General features: G+C 31.3%; 2 long non-coding RNA genes across 5 annotated transcripts; both read right to left on the bottom strand.

The window, feature by feature from the left end:
• Positions 1-5,048: 5,048 nt before the first annotated feature.
• LOC142636934 (uncharacterized) lies at positions 5,049-16,998 on the bottom strand. Of its 4 annotated transcripts, none has more exons than XR_012844433.1 (3): positions 16,697-16,981; positions 14,950-15,400; positions 5,049-5,447 (listed from the first exon to the last, which is right to left on the bottom strand). It is a non-coding gene; the product is annotated as an uncharacterized LOC142636934 (long non-coding RNA). The 4 variants fall into 4 exon arrangements; XR_012844435.1 differs by lacking the exon at positions 5,049-5,447 and having other exon boundaries at positions 14,804-15,184; positions 15,290-15,400; positions 16,697-16,913; XR_012844432.1 differs by lacking the exon at positions 5,049-5,447 and having other exon boundaries at positions 14,804-15,400; positions 16,697-16,998.
• LOC142633615 (uncharacterized) lies at positions 7,501-9,225 on the bottom strand. The gene is made up of 3 exons (XR_012843942.1): positions 9,123-9,225; positions 8,310-8,411; positions 7,501-7,654 (listed from the first exon to the last, which is right to left on the bottom strand). It is a non-coding gene; the product is annotated as an uncharacterized LOC142633615 (long non-coding RNA).
• Positions 16,999-18,179: the final 1,181 nt, after the last annotated feature.

Raw genomic sequence — 18,179 nt, 5'->3', positions numbered from 1 at the left:
GTGAAGAAAAACTCAAGAGTGTGCACTCAAGCTGGGCCTCGTGACTAGATCTCGTGACTGGCTCGCAGCTGGCAAGTTGCCAAAGGAGGCATGCGTGTGAAGCATGCAGAGGAGCTGAAGATTCACGCCAGCTAGAGCACTATAGGACAAAACTTCCAGTTTGGCCAGGCAGTTAGCTCGCGACTTAGACTCACGACTTAGTCAAGTCGTGAGGTCAAGTTGCCAGACCACTCTGTTTGGGAAAAACTGACATTTCACATTCCAAACACACACCAATATAAATACCCCTTTTACCCACATATTGTAGAGAGCTTCTAGAGAAAATTTTGATAAAGAAACCCTAGAGAAAAACAAGATTGACTCACCCACAATTTTCATCCTTTAATTCTCCAAATTCCTCTACTTTCACCTCTCCATTGTTACATCCTTGAGAGGTACATTTAGCCAAATCCTTTTCTCACCATACCCATATTTGTGAGAAGGTTATTTGGTACTTGGGAAGTAGTTAGGAAGAGACCAATTGATATTGGTTAATGCTATGGGCTATAGAGGAATCCGGTAAGCTAGAGAAGACAAAGGTTCGGCGTAGCCTTGTTGGAGCAAGAAACTTGGAGGGCTTAGGTACACTAGGTAGATTAGGCTTGGAGGGTCTTCTGTTATTCATGTATCCCAACTTTATCCTCTAGTGAATTATTGACCGCTTGGAGGGCAGCGGAGAGGTTTTACACTGAGGACTTCGGTTTCCTCTTCGATAACACATCGTTGTGTTGTCCTTGTATTTGCATCTCTCTTCCCTTAATCTTTACCTATTAATTATTGTTGTGGTTGTGATTAATTTCAGTTTAGATTGTTTTACCAATTCTGATTTAGCTTATTCTCATATTCCACACATACATTGTTTGATAACAAGCTTGTGTTGGTAGTTTGTATATTGGGGGTCTAAACGTTCATAGGTGTTTTACACACTTTTTGAACATTCAAATATATAAAAAATGGTTATGAAGGGGCGACTAATGTGACCTCTCAACATTAGTGTTAGCTTAGTAACCATTAACCATTCTCTATCAATACCTCATTTTGATAAAGTATAAGGAGCACCAATAGGTCTCTAGCAAGGGGAGGGGGGTGAATCGAACCCAAAATGCTCTACATAATAGAGTCTTGTTAACCCAAGACCCTAGCCTCTAAGACACCAATCGTGCTCGTCTTTAACTTGTTTTAGTGACATATAAGATATAATCAAAATTAATTTTTCAAATATTGTAGCATGTAATAATTGTTATACATTGGTTAGTAATAATAGATTTTATTTTCTTTGGAAATCAAGGGAGTGATTTGACTAAAGGGAAAGTCAAATAAGGTAGATGCCTAAGGAGGACTGGCCCAACAACATCATCCAAGACCCAAGAAAGAGGGGATGGGATGTCTTGGGGTCCCCAAGCCATAAAAAGGAGGCCCAACTATCAACATTATGGGCAAGCTCATTACAATATCTAGGAACAAGAGAAAAAATAAATTGACTAAAGTGCTGGAAAAGTAAACAAACGCTATGCAATCTCATCCAAGTATTTGATGCAAGGACAATTATGGATATTTTTCCTTCTAATTACCCGCCACCTTCCTGTCTCTTTCAAATAAGAACCCTTTTTTTTGGGAGGGGGGGGGGGAGAAGAAAATTCAATGATGAAAGAGAAATTTTATGGGAGAGTGGTATGGCATTCACAGCAACAAGAAGTTATACACATGTTTAAATATATGTTTTCAGTTTTTAAACAACATTACACGTATTTTTATAATTTTTTTAGCTACACAAATTTTCAAAAAATACAAATAACACTACTAAATGTTACCAAACGACCCTTAAATGTAAAAGTAAAATAAAGTACAAATATTTAGAAAAAAATTTTGGTGCAAGGGGAGTTTTATTTATAAAGGCAGTTTATAAGAGAATTTTGAAAACAGAATTTTACAAAATGCTTGTTTGGCATCCGGCTTTGAAACTACACTTTTTCAAAATATAATCATTTTAATACTCTTTGTTCCCTAATTATTTAATTATTTTAAAAAAATCATTTAAGGGTTTATTTGTTTAACAGCTTTAGGGCTGGTTTGGTTGGAGAATCTTTTTTTTTATATATAAAAGGTAACGTATAGATTACTTATTTATTTATTGGATAATAATAAGGGAATACAACTCATGTACCATTTTAAAAAAAAAAAAATTATAATGCTAAGTTTCAAATTTGAAGTTTGATAAAAAAAAAATTTTGTGATAATGAATAATAAGCTCCTTAATTTAAAAGATAAAGAGTTTAATTACTTTGGAAAAATATGTGAGATCTAATCTATTCAAATTATTTACAACTAAGCTGCTAAAAACATTTTCTATATTTTGAAAACATCATTTTAGTAGTTTTCAAAATCTTTTTTTAAATAAAAAAATAAGAAAAAAATTTAAGTGTGGAACCCACCATATTATGATTTCCAAAACAAAAACTTGTATTTAAAATCCTCTTACTAAATAGGCCCTTAACTTTTTTGTTATTTTATTTTTTGTCTTAGCCTTTTGTTTCAAAGTAATGTAAAAAACTTATATATATATATATAAAGCTAATTTTTAGATTTTAATTTTTTTTTCACACATTTAGCATATTGTATAGATTATCAAAATTATAACTTTCAATAAATACTACACAAATAATCTATAAAAAAATTAAGGGAAAATTCCCCCCCCCCCACCAAAAAAAAGGTAAAAGTTTGTTTTGTTTTGTATTTTCAAAACGGGTAATTCTTACATGCTCCGGAAGCAATGCTCTTTCCTCTCACATAAAAAATAGACCCCACACATTAGTTTTATCATAAGGCTCACCCCTCGTCTGAGAGGAAGTAACATTGCTCCTAGAGTACCTAAATTTTTTCCTTTCAAAACACACGAAAATTGAAAGTGATGTAGCATGCAGAGTCAATGCCCACACAGAAGTCAGAACGGGTTGGCTAGGCAGTTAAAGGGTCATTCAATTCAAGTTTTAAATGTAAAAGCTTGACAAAACCGCCAGAAGTTAATCTGTGAGAAGACTTTATTTCCTTCACTGCCCGCATATTCTTCTGCATTAAAACTGCAATATCGATAACAACAACTTAATTTGATTATATGGGAATGTCTACGTCTGCATTCATTGTTCAATTGAGGGATACCACACTGCTGTGCCGATGTAACTTGTAAGTTCTACTTGGTAGACAAAACTTAGGGCACGTTTGGTATACTATAATGATTATTACATGAGAATAGAAATAAGTATTACAAGAAATACATTAATTTGGAATGTAATAAGTATTATTATTCATTAGTTTGGTAAATATTTAGAAGTAGAATTCTGAATATGCATCCACAATTTAGTAGAGTATAAAAAGAATATATAATTAAATCATTTTTAAATCAAATTTCCTAAAATACACTTATTTTAGAGTGTTCAAAATAGAGCTAATAATTAACAACAAGGAAAATTTATTTTCTTTCCTTTTGAAGATGTGGCAACTAATGGCTTTTTAGGAATTTTTTTTAGAAAGCTATTACATCAAGTGAAGGAATAGATATTCAGTACTTTCGATAAGGAATAGTTATTCCTCATTTTAAAGAATAGTTATTCATAAGGAATAATTATTCATTGTAATAAAAACATAAGCAAACAACCGAATAGTTATGCAATAGGAATATTTATTACATTACAGTGTCTATTACCGTCTACCAAACGTGCCCTTAGGATAAATAATAGCTGAGAAATGTGATGTTTAAGATATTCTTACAATAAATTTAAAGTGATAGATTATTATTGGTTTGTTATGGTGAGTAAAAAAGTAATTTGAGTTTTGGATTTAGATTAAAACTAATAATAACTTACCACAAATAATTTGTTGTGAAAGTATTGTAAAAATGTTATGGATGTAGCACTTCTCATAATAAATAGAAAAAGTTAAAAACTCTTGATTCTAAAAAAAATTGATACATTTTTAGAACCATTATATGAGAGAAAAAGGTAATTAATTTTTTTGAGTTTATATTTCTCATCAAAGTAGTATCAAAATTTACCTAAAATAATTTACTAATAAGGGCAAGACTTAGGTATAGTACTTAGGTGTTGTTCCTTACAGGGGCGGCTTGATACATTTGGGGGTCTAAGGCAAAAATTGATTATCTTGTTTGAGATGCAAAATTACTACTAATTAACATGATCTACGTAAAATTTTTCTTTCTTTAGAAATTGAATAGACAGAAAAAATTTGACAAAATTTTTCATACTTGTTGATGTGGTAAATTGATTTTAGTAAGTGAAAGAGTGGTATTAGTAGTAGACTTAAATGAGAACTAGTAAAAGTTTGCTAGCTAAACTCTTATTATTATTATTATTATTTTGTTTTTTAGAAGTGCAACATTCACAATATTTTTTACAACAAATCCTAAGTTTTAAGTTGCTTTTTGTTTTCTATTTGAAATTATCACTATAATTATTTTTTTGCCATCAATAACAAGCTGTAACAACGTACTACTTAGCATTAGTCATAAAAGTGTTGTAAAAAATATTGTGGACGTTGCATTTTTCTCTATTTTTTGTTTGTTTTTCATATGGTAAAAAAATATTATTTTATTTATTGATTTTAAATAATCCTATTAGTTAAAATTTGGGGGCCTTTTTTTTACTTAGAGCCTTAGGTGACTGCATTTTTTGCTCCACCATTCAACCGGCTCTAGTTCTTTAAGTTCTCATTTTACGATTCTACCGTGTAGCTTTTTTTTCATAGGATGAAAGTGTATTTTTTAATTAAGTTGCTACATAACAGAATCTTAAAATGAAAATCTAAGGAACAACACCTAAAATACTATATATCAGTTTATTAATAGGCACCCATTAACATAACTTATAGAAGATTCGTGAGAATTAATGTCAATTTATGGATTTAATAATTATACAATTATTGTGAAAAAAAAAATTATGTCTGCTATATATAACCCAAATCTTAAACATTTACATGCTTTTTTTATATTGTATTTTTTTGTTCAACTTCGGACGTTCACTCCAATTGTAAGCTACTCAAAGTTCAAACAAAACAAATACCAATTGGAATCCCTAAAAGTTTATAGTCCTGCCACATGCCAGACAAATACCATTAAATGTCCATTTGGATGTGTTAGTTGGATGGGTTAGGCTTTAGGTTGGCAAATTTCTTGACATTATAGCTTAATTGAGTCATAAGTCTTCGTAAGTTCTAGATTTATAAGTTTCCAAAAGAAATTCAAAGGAAGAAAAAATCTGTAATTATGATTGCCCTTCAATCGAGTCTTGATTAATTGAAGCATAGATTTTGTCAGACTTCAATCGTGCCTTGCTCGATTGAAATGAAAGGTCTCGACACTTCTTGATTATAGCTCACTCAAACGAGAATTAGAAAACCTGAATATGAAGTGAATTATATATATATAAGATAGTTGTTGCATCATAAATTGTGCTCTATATGCAAAATTATATAAGTGCCAATTATGCACAACCTTATTTATAGGTTCAAAGTCGTCGTGTTACGTATACTTCAATAAAGAAAACCTAAGTCTAAATATCAGCAACACGCGAATTCAGACAACAAAGAAGATTATCAAGATGGTGCTGTTGCTACCATGACGCGGATTAGAGCAAAAGCTACAAAGTCATCCTGGTGTTGCTGTAGAAATCACATCTTCAATACTACAACAAAAGTGAACTATGGTGACGAAACATTTCGTCACAATATGTCCTTATTTCGTCACTGAATACATTTGGTGACGAAACAACATTCGTCACCTAAGCTCCGTCACAAAATGTATTGGTGACGAAAATGTTTCATCACCAATAAAAAAATGATAGGTGACGAAATTTTTTCGTCACCAATAAAAAATGATAGGTGACGAAAGCTTTCGTCACCTAATATTTTCGTCACTAAACCTTATTTTCAGTGACAGAATATTTCGTCACCAAATATATTTTTTTTTCCAATTTCAATAGATTTCGTGACAAAGTTTTGTTTCACCAATTGTTTTTTTTTTTTTTTTTTTTTAATTTCAATAGATCAGGTGACGAATTAATTTCTACTATAGTCAAATATGGCGACGAAAATTATCATTACCAATTTTATTTTTTTATTAATATTCTTTACATTTACTTGCCATTACATTAATCTATTCATTTCTAACCAAATCTATACAATCTAAAAATGCAATAAAAATGTTCACAAAGTAATTACAACCATTTATATACAAATGATGTCTTGGCTTCCAAACTTTACAGAAAATTATTTGAATTCAAGTTGTCCCACAAAAACTATCTTTTTGCTACCAATCCCATATCTGCACAAATATAAAGGAAATTACATCAATAACAAGATTATTATTAGTAAGACAATGTAGAAAATGTCTTCGAAATACCCAATAAAAAACTTGACAAAATAATCATAATGTAACATCATATGAAGCCAAACTATCAAAGAAAGATGACCCACAACATTCTCATCAAATAAAAACCAAACCCACATTACAAACCACAGAGAAATCATAAAGAATGCAGAAAAATCCCAATTTAAAACAATAAAAATAAAGTGAAATCCAAAACAAAAACCCAATCACCATCATAAACACAAACCCAATTACCACAACGAATAAAAAATCCAACTAGCACTATTCAAAAAAAAAAAAAAAAAACTAGCCACCACCACCACTTACACAAAACCAGCCACCACCATAAACAAAAACCCACCACCACCATTAAACAAAAAACCACAACCACCACTATTAACAAAAACCTAATGAAATATATACAAGAAGGCAATAAGGCATGTCCAGCTCTATGCAAATCCCAAGCGGTGAGCTCAATTTCAAAGCCCATTAAATGGGTTGGTTTTAATGGATACCAATCTAAATGGATTTCAAAGTTCCAACCCAAACCAAACTCAAAATAGTCTATTTTTTGGCAACACAGTGAGAACATAGTTCCAGCCAGGAACTAAAGTACGACAAGAATATTTAATGAAGTCTATCAAAGCAATGACAAGCCATGAACAGAAGGGCCAAAAACTAGTACTATCCACTCAATTCAGGTAAACCATAAGAGGAGATACAAAACCAGAACACACATTTAAATCCTCTAGAATTGAAATAAAATGGCCTGTCATCCTCCTTTTTTCTCAAATCTACCTTCAACACCCCTATTTCCACTTCCTCCAGTTACAAATAAAATTAATAAATTCCCTTTCCACACAAATCATGTGTGCCACTGCTATTTTGTGGTAATCAAATAGGAAGCAAGGTGAAGTAAAACCCACATTAACTTCATAGATTTTATAATGCATCTATTTATGAACTTTTGGATTGGAAGCTATCTGATAGAGTAAAAATAGCCATTCATAAAAGAAATATATGCTAATATATTATAATATATAACGCAAGGGCTTAAGATGATCAGCATACTAGATCCATCTAGGGAAGCAAGCACAATCTCCCCTGATAGGAGGCCAAAAAACTTCTTGCCCACTCTTGAATTTGCCCCTGAGCCTATTAAAAATTCAAAGACTTTGACAACCCCAGAGAGGACCCCCAGTTGCAACTTTCTCTATCATTTTGGTCAGCCTCTTAACCCTACATAAATAATCAAAAAAAAAAAAAAAATCTTTAAAGATTTAATCAATACTTGGCAACTACACCCAAAAGGAGGAGAGCATCACAATTTTTTTTTTTTTAGTTTCTATTCCAAAATCCCAACAGATTGACATCAAACTATATGAAATTTATAACTTCATTTTTTGGCAGTGTGTTTGAAGATAAAGGAACATAGACCCGATTAAAATCTATAACACTTCCAAAATAAATTTTCAACCCTCTATATATATATATATATATATTTCTAGATAAAACACAATTGATCCTCTAAATTTCATAATATGACATCTAAACGTGCCCTCAACCAATTAAAAAACACCAAAACAAAATTCTCACTAACCACCATAGACAATTTATTGTTGTTTTGTTCTGTTCTCATTCCCATACCTTATAATCCACTTCAAGGTTAGGGGATTGATCTCAGAATTGGAACCCAAACCCAACCTTTTCTTCATAATCTCATTCCCCACAGCACATAACCCATAGCATTCCTATAGATACACCATTAGCCATCTTGGTTTAAAAAAAAAAGGTGTTCTCTCTAAAACACATGGGTTGGATCAACAGATAATATAATAAATAGCATAAATAAACTTCTCTAGTAAGCAAAGAGTAATGGTATATGCACACAAACCTGCAACATTTTAAACACATGCATTCGAATTACTAAAGACCAGTCCTTTCTGACTAGATGGAGTGATGTGCTTGCCGAAACCCGTACATCTCCTGTTTTAATCTACATAAATCGAATAGAATGTATGTATCAAAAAAAATAAGATAAAAATACGAAATTACAGTGCTTATTATACAGAAGTGAAAACATTGCACAAATGTAATGTTACAGGTCTTTGGCTAATTTATAAGGGGTTTTGTTTCACTAAATTAGCTGTAGAGGGTATAAGTAAGAATGCAGTCACAAGCCTTGTCTGATAAACTCCTTATTTTAACATTAAATTTTCAAATTTTAATACCAAGAACACCCATTTTGTTGAAACTTAATCAAATAACTTCATGATTATATATTCAAGTTATTTAAGAGGCTAAACCCTTCAAACAAAAACCACATAAAGCCTTTTGGAAAAAACTGAACCAAATTACTGACCACTTCTAAAATTCTAAGGCCATAGCATGCAATCAAATTTAGCAAACCCAAACCCCATAAAAACATAAGAAGATAACAAATTTTCAGCAATTAAACACAAAACACAAATACCCATATGGTGAAACTCAACCAAAATCAAAACTTCACATTTATTACACCCAAAACTCAACAAAAGAAACAACTTTTTTTCACAATAGGCAATCAAATTTCAACGATTCAAACTCTATAGAGAATTCAAAGTAACCAAATGTCTTGTACAACGATTCAAACTCTTGAGTTATAGTTAATACCACAAGATCCCCTTGATCAATTTTCATGAGAGAGAGAGAGAGAGAGAGAGCATACCAGTCTTTGTGGGAGGCTGAGAGGAGAGGAGAAAGAGGAAAAGTAATAGGGTTTTGTTTTACACAAATAAAAAATAATGGAAAAAAATTTGGGTTCTAAAAAAAATTTAGTACGCGCCAAAAATTTGGCACAGTGCAAAAAGAAATCAAAAAAATTTAGTACCGCACTTTTTTTTTTTCTGTCTTTTCAAAAATTTTAGTAGGCACTTCACTGTTTTGCTAGGCTGCAAGTGCAACAGTGCTATTTGTATACACGAATAGTTAAGGAGAGTCACGCATTTGTTTTTTAGTTTTTAATATAGGATGAATAGGAGCCACACAAGTTTTATATTATTTTAAACCTTTAGTTTTTGTTTTACTTGCAAGTTGCAACACTGTACGTTATAAACTTATAATACTTTTTTTTTTTTGTTAAGTGTACATTTTACTACGTACAACTTCTCAAAAACATATATATATATATATATATTTATTTATTTATTTATATTTATATAACCACTACTACTTGATAATTATGATTTAGCTTTGATATTCACTGGATTTAGTGTTTTTATTCTTCTTATGATAATTATGATTAGAAAAAAAAAATAGTAGTTTTAATTAATTAAGTTAATCAATTTAAACACATCTTTTATGCATTATTGTAAACTGCAAAAACTTGAATTTAGACAATTGATTGATGACATGCCCATTAATCTTTGATCACCTTGAAATTTTGTAAGCACGAAAAATATATGAAGATAATATAGTCTAACAAAAGATTTGTCAAATTCCACATCAAATTAAGAAATATAGGGCTGAATTCAAATTACATCTGATGTAACTCTAAAAAATGTGACACCACCCAATAACTTATTATTGAATTCATATTTTGAAAATTCAACCGTTGGATTACATGTTTTATATGTTTTTAACATGCGTGCCAATTTTCAGGCCAATCAAGTGTAATTTAACATTTGATCTTTAAACTCATCTTTTATGCGTTATTTGAAATAACAAAAATTTGAATTTAGACAATTGATTGATGACATGCCTATTAATATTTGATCACCTTTAAATTTTGTAAGTATGAAAAACATACGAAGATAATGTAATCTAACGGTAGATTTGTCAAAATTCACATTGAATTAAGAAATATAGGGCTAGGTTCAATATACACCTAATGCAATTATAAAAAATGTTATACCACCCAATAACTTAATATAGAATTCATATTTTAAAAATCCAACCGTTGGATTACATGTTCTATATGTTCTTAACATGCATGCTAATTTTCATACCAATCGGGTGTAATTTGCCATTTGATCTATAAACGCATCTTTTATGCGTTATTTTAAACTACAAAAACTTGAATTTCGACAATTGATTGATGACAGGCCTATTAATCTTTGATCACCTTTAAATTTTGTAAGCATGAAAAACATATGAAGATAATGTAATCTAACGGTACATTTGATAAAATTCACATTGAATTAAGAAATATAGGACTAGGTTCAAGATACACCTAATGCAATTCTAAAAAAATGTTATACTACCCAATAACTTAATATAGACTTCATATTTTAAAAATCCAACCATTGGATTACATGTTCTATATGTTCTTAACATGCATGCTAAGTTTCGTACCAATCGGGTGTAATTTGCCATTTGATCTATAAACTCATCTTTTATGCATTATTTTAAACTACAAAAACTTAAATTTAGACAATTGATTGATGACATGCCTATTAATCTTTGATCGCCTTTAAATTTTGTAAGCATGAAAAACATATGAAGATAATGTAATCTAACAATAGATTTGTCAAAATTCACATTGAATTAAGAAATATAGGGCTAGGTTCAAGATACACCTAATGCAATTCTAAAAAATGTTATACCACCCAATAACTTAATATAGAATTCATATTTTAAAAATCCAACCGTTGAATTATATGTTCTATATGTTCTTAACATGCATGCTAATTTTCATACCAATCGGGTGTAATTTGCCATTTGATCTATAAACTCATCTTTTATGCGTTATTGTAAACTACAAAAACTTGAATTTAGACAATTGATTGATGACATGCCTATTAATCTTTGATCACCTTTAAATTTTGTAAGCATGAAAAACATATGAAGATAATGTAATCTAACGGTACATTTGATAAAATTCACATTGAATTAAGAAATATAGGACTAGGTTCAAGATACACCTAATGCAATTCTAAAAAATGTTATACCACCCAATAACTTAATATAGACTTCATATTTTAAAAATCCAACCGTTGGATTACATGTTCTATATGTTCTTAACATGCATGCTAAGTTTTGTACCAATCGGGTGTAATTTGCCATTTGATCTATAAACTCATCTTTTATGCATTATTTTAAACTACAAAAACTTAAATTTAGACAATTGATTGATGACATGCCTATTAATCTTTGATCGCCTTTAAATTTTGTAAGCATGAAAAAAATATGAAGATAATGTAATCTAACAATAGACTTGTCAAAATTCACATCAAATTAAGAAATATAGGGCTAGGTTCAAGATACACCTAATGGAACTCTAAAAAATGTAACACCACTCTATAACATATTATTGAATTCATATTTTGAAAATCCAACCGTTGGATTCCATGTTATATATGTTCTTAACATGTATGCCAATTTTCATGCCAATCGGGTGTAATTTGTCATTTGATCTTTAGACTCATCTATTATGCGTTATTTTAAACTACAAAAACTTAAATTTAGACAATTGATTGATGACATGCGTATTAATATTTGATCACCTTTACATTTTGTAAGCATGAAAAACATATGAAGATAATGTAATCTAACGGTAGATTTGTCAAAATTCACATTGAATTAAGAAATATAGGGCTAGGTTCAAGATACACCTAATGCAATTCTAAAAAATGTTATACCACCCAATAACTTAATATAGAACTCATATTTTAAAAATCCAACTGTTGGATTACATGTTCTATATGTTCTTAACATGCATACTAATTTTCATACCAATCGGGTGTAATTTGTCATTTGATCTATAAACTCATCTTTTATGCGTTATTTTAAACTACAAAAACTTGAATTTAGACAATTGATTGATGACATGCCTATTAATCTTTGATCACTTTTAAATTTTGTAAGAATGAAAAATATATGAAGATAATGTAATCTAACGGTAGATTTGTCAAAATTCATATTGAATTGAGAAATATAGGTCTAGGTTCAAGATACACCTATTGTAACTCTAAAAAATGTTACACCATCCAATAACATATTATTGAATTCTCATTTTGAGGATCCAACCGTTGGATTACATGTTATATATGTTCTTAACATCCATGCCAATTTTCATGCCAATCGGGTGTAGTTTACGCATTTAGCCTTTATTATCCATTTAACTAATTAAATCTAACCCAAACCTAACTCAACAAAATTACTATGGATAAACCCCAACCCACCCAATTACCCAATAATCAAAATACCAAATTGCCTCTAAAACTTGCAAATAACCAAAGTACTCCTAAAATCCTCTAAAATTGCCGAAATGCACCCTAAACCTAAAAAATGACCTAAATAATGGGTATTTTGGTAATTTTTTAGTCATTATTTAAGTTTTGGAGGGTATTTTGGGAATTGTTTTAGGATTAGGGGTATTTTGGTAATTTTCAAGCATTAAGGCTATTTCGGTCAGTTTTTAGGTTTCAGAGCTATTTCAGTTATTTTTTTAGGTTTAGGGGTTATTTTGGTAATTTTTTGTGTTGGGAGTATTTCAGCCAAATTTTAGGTTTCGGGGGTCATTTTTTAGGCTTTGTGTGTACTTTGGTCATTTTTTAGGATTAGAGGATTTCGGTCATTTATTAGATTTAGGGCATATTTTGGTAATTTTTAATGATTTTTGAGCAAATTTGGTGATTTCGGGGATATTTTGGTAATTTTTGAGGTTATTTTGTGGGTATTTTGTTCATTTTGAGATATTTTGGTCATTTTAGTGGGTTTTTAGCATAATTGGTGATTTTAGAGATTGTAGAAATATTTTGGTCATTTTAAAGGTTTCATGAGTATTTTGCTTATTTTAGAGATTTTGAGAATATATTGGTCATTTTAGTGGTTTTTGAGCATATTTGCTAATTTTATAAAAATTGGCTTTGGGTAAGGTATGCATATCTATTGACAAACAGACCGGGTATATATTGGTATACCCTGCTCATGGTCATCCTTAATTATTTGTAAACAATAGGTGACGAACACTTATTTCGTCACCAAAAACACCTTCATCTTAATATTGGATGATGAATTTGAAATTTCATCACCTCTGGTTAGTCTTTGGTTAAACAATAGGTGACAAAAATTTATTTCGTCACTAAAAACACCTACATCCTAAGATTGGGTGACGAATTTAAAATTTCGTCACCTCCGGTAGGTTTTTGGTGACGCGAATATTTCGTCACCCTAGGTTTGACTTTTTTTCATGACTTATAGTGACAAGATAAATATTTCGTCACCAATTGGTACATCTTTGGTGACGAAATATAGATTTGGTCACTTATTTTAAAATTTTTATAATATTTGGTGACGAATTCTTCTTTTCCTCACTAAATTTTATCATTTGGTGACGAAATTGTTTATCCTCACTAGATTTTGTCACCATAGCCCACTTTTGTTGTAGTGCAAGGTGGTCCTTAAGAGTCATGAATGTTGTTTGTGAAAGGATCAATTTAGAAGAAGAATCCAAGTAGCTTAGAGCTAATTGTGAGGTAACATCAAATAGGTTTTCTATGGGGTCAAGTCTAAGAATAAGAGTTTATTATAGATTATAAACTTCAATTTTATTCTAGAGAATTAAACCTTGGGGTCAGGAATCCTCATAGTGGCTTTTCCTTTAAATCTGTCCATTGATTTCCACTTCATCAACGTAAGCGATGTTAATTATTTTTTATGTTTATTGCTTTTACAAGGAAATATATATTGCCTGCTCGTGGTGTAATTTCTTATTTATATTGCATGCATAAATTGGTTGATTTGTAATGAATTGATTAATCTGCTGCATAATTAATTTTTGGCATCAAAGTTAGAGTTTTCATAATGCAATTTTTATCTAAAAATTATTTATTTTTATTTGTTAAATGTTGATAAAAAAATACTTTTAAAAAACTTAACAAAACAAATGCACAAAAAATATGTAAAAATTATATTGTTGACAAACGCACTCTAAAGTCTAAATGCACAAGTCATCGAGATCATGGGTTTTTCTTTTTCTCTTTTTTTTTTTTTTTTTTTGAAAAATAAATTAAAATTAAATGCATGGAACTTTTTTTCTTTTTTTCGAGAAGCAAAATGCATGGAACTTGAAGGTTGGAACCCCGCATATATTTTCGTATTTTATAGTGCACAATTACTATAAAGCACATTAAATCCATGGCCAAGTCTTTCTAAAGCGTTTTTTACTTTACTTTATGTCCGTTGTCCATCCCCAATTATTATGCTTTTCAAAAATATTAGTTAGGGCAGCACGTGAAAAGCACATATTTGCTGTGGAAAAAAAAGTAATGATTAAGATAATTCTAGATTCTATTTATATCACAAAACATAGATATAAATCATTTGATTTTTAAAGTACATAGAGATTTACATTAATCAAATCAAAAGAGACATTAATTCTCAAAAAATAAAAGACATTAATTTTACTATATGCAAATGAAACACTAATATATCCTCATAAATAAAAGACATTAATTTATAGGCAAATGAATCCAGTTGTATCATCCAATTTAACTTCACCTCAGCAGCTAGAAGTTGAACAATGAAATGAATAATCAATTACAAATACTTACTTGTCGTCTATGTGATTGTTCTTTGGAGAGATACAGAGCTTCAGTTTCATAGCTCGAGGAAGCTCAACAAAGACGTATATATTATTATCTTTTGGTTTTTCTATTCAGCTAGCATGTATATCACCACTAAGAATTGCCAATTCAAAGTTTCAGCAACTATTTGCTAGTACAAGCTAAGCAAATGAACCATTGGGAATTTATTCAGCCCTTCATATGCAAGCAGGGCCATAAAGTCCTATAGCAATAACAAATTGTCTAATGAAAAACCAGATAAATGCCAGCAAGGAAGCAATAATTTATAAATTCACTCTCTAGGAAATATTGTTGCTACTCTGCATACCATTTTCTAGAGCAGACAAGTCCTCATTCTTCTCCTTGCAAGTCATGTGCCAGATGATATAGCAGCTCAATGGTCTTAAGTGCATTTCCCTCCAAGGAAAAATGAAAATTCCTGAGTATAAACTATACAATTAGAAGCATCAACAACCATGTATTCAATAGATAAAACAACCTATAAAATATTGATGAATTATTCAAAAATAACAAATAAGAAAAATGGCTAAGATGATTATCAATATCTATAATTTATATTCCCCTTTGTTATCTCCAGAGGATGTGTTGCCACAAATGGTTAGCCAAAATTTATAAAATTTTAAGCAAATTGTTAGCAAGGCATTCAACCACATAGAGAATAAACATAGATTTGCAACTACTTGGAAGGGTAAGCAAAGCCTTAGAAATTTTTTTCAATTTAGCGTCCACTAACATCCATATGCATATTATATAGCCAACTTTGAAGCAAATAACTCAACTCTCAATCATGTGAAGATAAATACAAAGCCACTCAAGTTGGTAATGAATGCCAGATGGTGGTTCTGTTTAAGACTTGCGTATCAAATTTTCCACCATGCAAATCAAACCACAAATCTTGAGGCCACCTAAACCACTTTCTTGAATTACATAAATGTAAAATCAAACACATATCATCATATAAGTATCTCTCAAACCTATTCAACAAAACGAGCCTATCGTACAAGTGCAATAATTACAAGAGTGTGCTCTGATGGTATGAGTAACCACTGTACAACACTAAGAGTGAGCAGCTTTAAATCCTATTACTTTCCCAACCAAAATAGTAAATTTTAATTACTTTTTTTTTTTTTTTCTTTCCAGTTCTCCATGCCCTCAAGATAATCATTAGGCTGTTTCATCCCCCGAACAAGCAATGAAATCCTCCATCAATTCATTAAAGCAAATTACGAACAAGATTTGATTCATTGATAGTCTGTCAATGACAGACACGCACACTATATATATATATATATATATATATATATATATATATATATATATATATATATATATATATATATATATATATACTGAAAATCATAAAATAAGAAGACTAAATGATGAACGAATCAATAATCAATTTTTAGTTTCTTATTATGTTCCCAAATTGCTAGCAAAATGAAAAGCTAATAATATATACAATGTTAAATATCAATTACAAACCCCAAGAAGCCAAAGGAACAAAACATGCCCACATAATTAAGATTTTAGCCGTTTTGAGCTTTAGGTAAGTTATATTGTGAGCTGCTCTAGAACTCAGAAAAAAAAAATACAAATTCTATTCTCCAAAGTTTCTACTAACGAACTTGTAATCAAATGTACACAAATCTAATCATTCTATAGAGGAGGGGATTTAAAGGAGATTAAAAATAAGAGAATGAGAAGGAGGATCTACCGATCTAGGAATTTTAGGGAAGGCGAATCAGAAAATTAGGAGAGAGACACATACTTAGCCAAGCCACCCATTTCTCTCCCATCATGTAGAGAGCCAGTAACTGAAAAACTCTCTGCTCTCTTCGCTTCCATCCCGAACTTTCCCTCACCACCTCCCACACACTCTCTCTCTCTCTCTCTCTCTCTTCAAGTTTTGTTTTGGTCCCTCCACTTGAAATAGCTTTGCTTTTCCTCGAAAAAACACTCACCGTTTTAGCTACCAAAACAAACATTACACTATCAGAAAACAAAGCTAACCTTAATAACATGTGATGAAGTCGAAAAAATCACCAATAAGCCGCAAGTACTCTCCAATTTAAGACAACATCTGCAAAGAGAAAACAAAAAGACCTAAAAGAGAGCACCAGTGTGGCGCCGGCCAAAAACCCTCCGAAGGTCAAGTTAGGATTTCTTTACAACCCTAGAGTGCCAGAGTTGAGTCAATTGTGCGTACCTTGATGTTTAGGGTTTCTAGGGTATTTATATTGGCGTAGAATTGTCTTTCCTTTTAAGATACAACTTCCTTCTTGAACTCTTTTCCATATAGGAGTCTTCTTATTATAGACAAACGTGTAACGCAAGAATTTCAAGTGTACACGCTTGCGTGGAGATGAAGTAAAAGTCGACTCAAACATATCGGGTGACATACAACCAAGAATTTATAACCGATACATATATGACGGATACTCAATGACCTACACCGTCCTATACGCATTTCCTACGGTGTCAATCCGTCTTCTTCCTCTCTGTCCCTTCAAGTCCGGAGGAAAGATCCGTCTCCTATTTTTATCCCCTTCAGTTGCCCCCTTCACTCCTTGGATCCGTCTTTGAAACCAGACGAATTCATGGAGTGATTCATATGGCAATATATTGAGATAAGATGGTCCTAGCGTACCATGACGAAGGACACGTGGCCTGTGTTTTCGGCGAAGGACACATGATCCTTTTTGATTAGCTATTCCCCTAAACCAAGGCGTCCCTTCGTATTCTGTGTCCTTCGCTCTATAAAAGCATGCCTTTTCTCCCTTCATTTTTTCTTCCTATCAAAAAATTTGCAAGCAGAGCGCCACCGTCATTTCTACTGTGCATTCTTGTCGTTTAACTAGTTTATCCGTCATTCCGTATTTGCTCGATCTCGATTTGGTATGTACTCTAAACCCTTCTCCCGTCTTTCTCTTTATTTTATTGTTTATATATATGCACTTTCTTTAGATCCGTCAGTGTCTTAGGTTATACCATCATAAATGTAGGTAATGTCTAGTGCATCAAGTAACCAATCGTTTGTCCGCGACGGGGTGGGCTACGATGAGAGATTCTTGTCAGGTCCAAGAGATCCTGACACTTCAAGTGAAGAAAGGAATCCGTCCAGTACCTCTTCTTCCCTAGATGAAGGTCTGGAGACGGAGAGTTCAGAGTCGTCAAGTAGTGGCTTAGATGGTGTGGAT

The sequence above is a fragment of the Castanea sativa genome, chromosome 5 (assembly GCF_040712315.1).
Source record: "Castanea sativa cultivar Marrone di Chiusa Pesio chromosome 5, ASM4071231v1".
NCBI lineage: Eukaryota > Viridiplantae > Streptophyta > Magnoliopsida > Fagales > Fagaceae > Castanea > Castanea sativa.
The sequence above is the reverse complement of the archived record's forward strand: the minus strand, read 5'-3'. Positions and strand labels throughout refer to the sequence as shown.